This window comes from Hylobates moloch, unplaced genomic scaffold (genome assembly GCF_009828535.3).
Source record: "Hylobates moloch isolate HMO894 unplaced genomic scaffold, HMol_V3 SCAFFOLD_14, whole genome shotgun sequence".
Lineage (NCBI taxonomy): Eukaryota > Metazoa > Chordata > Mammalia > Primates > Hylobatidae > Hylobates > Hylobates moloch.
Window position 1 is genome coordinate 17,493,321 of NW_026652289.1, and position 6,259 is coordinate 17,499,579.

The window sequence follows — 6,259 nt, forward strand, 5'->3', positions numbered from 1 at the left end:
ATGGTCTTGATCTCCTGACCTCGTGATCCGCCCGTCTCGGCCTCCCAAAGTGCTGGGATTACAAGCGTGAGCCACCATGCCCAGCCATCACCGTCTCCATTTGTAGATGAGGATAGCTATACTTAAAGAGAAAGTATTCTGCTCAAACTCTACAGTTAGTAAAAAGCCAGTATTTAAATCCAGAAGTTACTCCAATCTTGTGTTCATAACCACTGGACTGCTGCTTCCCAAAACTCACTTATTAGCATGACATAATGACAGTGGTTGGAAAAAGCTTTTCCACTCCGGGTGTGTTTTATGTAAAAAATAATGCATGCTTATTGAAATGAGTCAAATAATACTGAGTCATATAAGGAAAACTTTAATGTTATCTGCTTCCACTTTCTTGTTATAAACTCACTCCCTTGAAGTAACCAATGGCAACAGTTTGATATTTATCGTTCCATGTGTTTATCTATTCCGTACAAATAGTTCCCCCCAAAAAGCACAGAGGGGTTTTTATTCCTGTCTTCTTTAAAAATTGGATGATACTCTTTATATTGACCATTCCTTCAGGTATTTTAATAGATATGTAATTATGTGTATAAATGTATATGGCTTATATGTGTAACTATATATGACATATATATATTGTATATGACAATCTAGTGCTTTTTTAATGTGTAAAATAGATTCCCAGAAAAGATAATACTGGGTCAGAGAATACATTTATTTTTAAAAATTTTATAAAAACTAGCAACTTACTTTTCAAATTGTTTTACCAATTCACATCTCCATCAGCACTGCTTAAGAGTGGCAATTTCCTCACACTCTTACCAGTCCAGAATTTTATCTGGTATGTCCATCTGAATGCCCACACACAGGCAATTCCGTAGCTGGTTCATTCAGTAGCTCCACAATTTTAGTTCTCTGTGTTAACTGATTTAGAGATCATTTGGCTGTTCCCTCATATCCACAAGATGGCTTTTGCATGTCTGGAGGTCTCTTCTTCCTGTGAAGATGTAAACAGCAGAGACTATCCTGGGTGACTTAATCATGAAAAGGCTGTTAAAGGATGACCACTAGCTCACAGAATCACTGGGGAGGCTGAAGAACCAGATTTAGGGACAAATAGAACAATAGTCAAGCCATTGCATAGAAGTGATCAAAAAATACCTACTTAAGCCTAAAATATTTATCCAATACAGCGTCCATTAGGATTCTAGTGCTGCTGTAACAAAATGCCACAAACTGGGCAGCTTAAACAACAGAAATGTATTGCCCCACAGTTCTGGAGGCTCAAAGTCCAAGATGAAGGTGTCAGCAGGGTTGCTTTCTTCTGAAGGCTCTGAGAGAGAATGTTTCATGCCTCTCTCGGCTTCTGGTGATTTTCTGTCAATCTTTGGTGTTCCTTGGCTGGTAGACACATCACTGTAATTTCTACCTTCATCTTCACATGGTGTTCTCCATATATGTGTACCTGTGTCCACATTCCCCTTTTCACAGACACCAGTCACACTGGATTAGAAACCCACCTCACTCAAGTATAACCTCATCTTGACTAATGACATCTTCAACAACCCTAACTCCAAACAATGTCGCGTTGTGAGGCACTGTGGGGCAGGATCCCAGCATATGACTTCTTGGGAGACACCATTCAGCTCACAACAGTGTATTAAAAAGAATCAAAGAAATAATGTGCATAAGTTGTTTAGCACAATGTAAACTGTTTGGTAGATGTTATTAGCATTTTATACAGTCAGTCCCAATGTTTTGTCACTTGACATTTAGCTGTTTCACTCATTTAATCTGATAAAGAACTGTTCTTTTCTTCTACTATGTTGACTTACGCATTTGATGATGTTTAGCCACATCAGACACACTTCTTCAGGGATCATGAGAATCTATATTGGAATGTTGTTTTAAGTTGTGGACCTCAGCCAAGCATTATTTCATCAAAAGACTCATGTTGGTGGCTATAAAGATGGAAAAAATAGATAATGAGAAATCCAAAAGTGGGGAGGGTGGAAAGGGGGACAAGAATTGAAAAACTACCTATTTGATACTATGTTCACTATTTGGGTGATGAGTTCTCTAGAAGCCTAAATCCCAGCATTATGCAATACACCCATGTAGCAAGCCTGCATATGTACCCTATGAATTTATAATTTGAAAATAAATAAATAAGATTTCTTTTTTACACACACACACAAAAGAGGCTCAAGCTGGGACTGACATATCAGCAAGACATAGTGTCTTCTCAATCCTAGCCAGCCCCAGATATAGCATTCAAACAAAAACAAAAACATGTCTTTGTTCCTGCATTAATTCACTTAGGATTATGGTATTGAGCATACATGGACATACACATGGGAACAATAGGCACTGTGGACCACTAGACAGGGGAGGGAGCAAGGGGGATGTGGGTTGAAAAACTACCCATTGAGTACTATGCTCACTACATGGGTGCAATATACCCATGTAGCAAACCTGCACATGTACTCCCTGTGTCCACAATAAAAGTTGAAATTAAAAAATAATGATAATAACATGTCTCTAACTTCCCCAGTTTTAAACTTTGGAACTGTTAGCAGAATTTGTCAGAGGATCTCACAGTTTCGACAATAGAAAAAGAGTTCAGGCCGGGCTCGGTGGCTCATACCTGTAATCCCAGCACTTTGGGAGGCCGAGGCAGGCGGATCACGAGGTCAGGAGATCAAGACCATCTTGGCTAACACGGTGAAACCCTGTCTCTACTAAAAATACAAAAAATTAGCCAGATGTGGTGGCGGGTGCCTGTAGTCACAGCTCCTTGGGAGGTTGAGGCAGGAGAATGGCGTGAACCCAGGAGGCGGAGCTTACAGTGAGCTGAGATCACGCCACTGCACTCCAACCTGGGTAACACAGCGACACTCTGTCTCAAAAAAAAAAAAAAAAAAGAAAAAGTTCAAATGACATAGGATTTCATTTTATGTTCAGAGTTCAGCTTGAAGCTACCACTGTGGACCACTCTTAGAAACTGGAGCCCTAGGGACATGAGTTCCTTGTGAATCAATGCATACTCATTGTATTGATACTTAGCCAACTTAACACGTGGTCTTTAAGGATGATCTTCCTAAGATCTTCTGTTAAACATAGGTATTTATCAAAGTGATTTATTTCTTCACTGGCCTTTTTTACATCACACTGGAGAATATACAAGTGACTCAGATGCATTAGTAACCACAATGGAAATAAAACTTTCTCTTAAAAATTGCATTTTAAACATTCATTTAGAAGATGAGTAATCTAAAATGGTATTTCTATTGGACGTGGTTTTCTGTGAAATCGTAACTGCTTTCTCCACCATTGGTTTTTTCCATTTACTATCAGTATGTCAATATTATTTTGAAACTTTAATCAATTGGACTACACTATAAATCTAAGGTTTCATTTTCCCTCACATTAACTTTTCTTCATCTCCCTTTTCAGCTATTAGTCATCATTGTTGATGCCAAAGTCCTTAGCAGGTAGAGTTCAACTAGCTTGACAAAGTGTATTAGTTATGAAACAATTAACACTTTATTTGCTGGCTACTGTTTTCAAACCAACCACTTTAACTAAGTAACTTACATAAGTAAATAGGAAATAACAACTAGCAAATAATTGAAGCTCACAGTATAGTTCTTTTGAAGTAGGTGAGTATATTTTGGCTGTTGGACATTGAGTCCTTGGCAACTCTAGGCTCACCATTCCTAAGCTTTTCTACTCTATAAACTTTCCTTAATTTCACATTAGCCATTCATGTGTGTGGTTATACCTTGAAATTTCTCACCACCGGATCTGATTCTCTTAGGAAACTGAAAGCCAGAAATTTCCTACTTTAACAAAAGGACCCTTTATTTTTATCCCTCCAATTATCTTGCTCCCTTTTTGCCTGTCCTTCAACCCTAACCATAATTGTCAAGTTCTTAACTCTGCTCTGTTCTCCAGATCTAATATCTTTTGGTGGTTTTATGAAATTTATGGTAGATTTGTCATGACACCTTGACAATCTCAAACTCTGGACCAATGTAACTAACAAATTTTTCTATTCCTTGGCTTCTAAGTAGGCTGGAGAAAAATCTATACCAGTGCTTTTCTGATTTACTGTAAAGAATCATCAGAAGACAAACAGAGTTTAATTTCAGGATTTTATAGTCACTGTTCTATGGATACTTCCCCAACATTATAAATGGGTGCTCTGGTTATTTGTAACACCTGTTCATAACATTTTCTATATGAAAATTCTTGCAGCCATAGTCTTTCATAGAGAATTTAGACCTTCATTTACTCATTTGCCCATATTTGCAGCAGCCCCAGGAGTGAGTAAAATGTTGGCTCTGCCCAAAGTCACTACCTTGAGTCAACTCCATGCAGTCATTGGATGAAAGTCTATCCAAGCCCAAGTCTTAGTTAGGCTCCTCATTTTAATAAGGGGATGTCAGTATCCCTGCAGGCCTATTTGATTGTCAAAGCATGATAATCCTCTAGCTATTCCCTACATGCCATGTATAACCTTCAGGTTTTAGCCAGAGAATATAACTTAAAATGCTTTGCCATGTAATTTTTATCAAAAACTCAGTTTGAGTAATGTTATTCATGGATAACTTACTAAAGAATTTGTAATCTATGCGTTTTTGGATGTATTTTAAATTCCATGCCTAGATCATGCCAAATTAAACCACATTTTTGTTTGCTTATACAATTATTAAATATTTTTATAGAGTTTATGTATTGGAACTATGCCTTTGGATTTATTTAGGGAGGTCAGTTGCAGTGTTGCTCACTCTACTACTTGGTGCCCTTTTCATGAGGATTCATGGAAGAAATTTCTATTAGGTTTCTGTACTTGAAAAAAGCTTTTCTGAAGGAATGTCAGTTTCCTTCTCTGCTTTGTTAACTATTAATAGCATGCTTAGATTGTAAGTGTAGGATAGCTATATAGTAGAATTTTATATTATGCAGTTTGGGATATAACTTTCACCTTGGGCATTATTTCACCTATACTTATTTTCTCCTTGTCTCAATTTTCTCATCCTATTTTTTATACTGTACATTCTTAAAATGCTGTTAAAAATCCTTTATAAAAATTAAGAAGAGGCTAAATTTATAACCCAACAAGCAATGCACAATAAGAATGACCTCTACCAATATTTTCAGGAAAGACACATAGTTACGGTGTCTTTTAAAACAAGGCTATTCTGTTGGCCTTAAATTGCTAGTGGTCTCTCAAAACTGAGCTGAGAGTGGCCCCCAGCAGAGAGCCAGCCAGAAAGCTAGGTGTTAGTCCTATAGAGGTAAGTAATCAAATTCTGCCAACAACCCGTGAATGTGGAAGATGACCAGTAGTCTCAGAAAAGATGGTAGCCCCCTCTGACTCCTTGATTTCAACCTAGAGAGACCCTAATAAGCACAGGATCCAGCTAACTTCTGCCAAGACTTCTGACCCATAGATATTGTAAGTGAGGGTTAAGCTCTGACTTTTTATCTTGGCCAAATTCTTACCCAAGAGGTCTAGGGAGTTCATGCCCTACAAACCATCAATTCTCATTAGATGGGTTTTATTTGACCCTATATATCATGACTTACTTTTCAATCTGACTCTGGCATAACATTATGAAACAAGGAAAAAATATTTAACCCCAAAATATATTTCCTTGCCATACCTTGAAATTGCCCTGAGAAGTCTCTTGTGGGAAAAATCCACATTCTATAAAGAATCCCCTCCCCCTTTTGTTTTCCTTCCATTCTTTGCAGATCCAGGAGATAATCAGCTAAGAGCCAGGCACCCTTTTAGGTCTGATAAGAAACATTTACAACCTGTTCTCTCTCTGAAGTCTGCTGAGAGCTTCCTCTGCACAATAAAACTTGGTCTCCACAATCCTTTATCTTAACCTGGACGTTCTTTTCCATTGATCCCAGGTCTTGAGATAAACTCAACCACTTGTCAGCCAGAAAATGTTTAAATTTACCTGTAGCCTGGAAACCCCTGCTTTGAGTTGTCCTGACTGTCTGAACCAAACCAATGTATTTATTCAATTTTGTCTCATGCCTCCCTAAATGTATTCAATTGATGTCTCATGCCTCCCTAAAATATACAAAACCAAGCTGCACCCCGACCACCCTGGGCACATGTTCTCAGGACCTCCTCAGGGCTGTGTCATGGGCCATGGACACTCATATTTGGCTAAGAATAAATCTATTCAAATATTTTACAGAGTTTGACTCTTTTCATCGACATAAGATAATAAATTTGTAT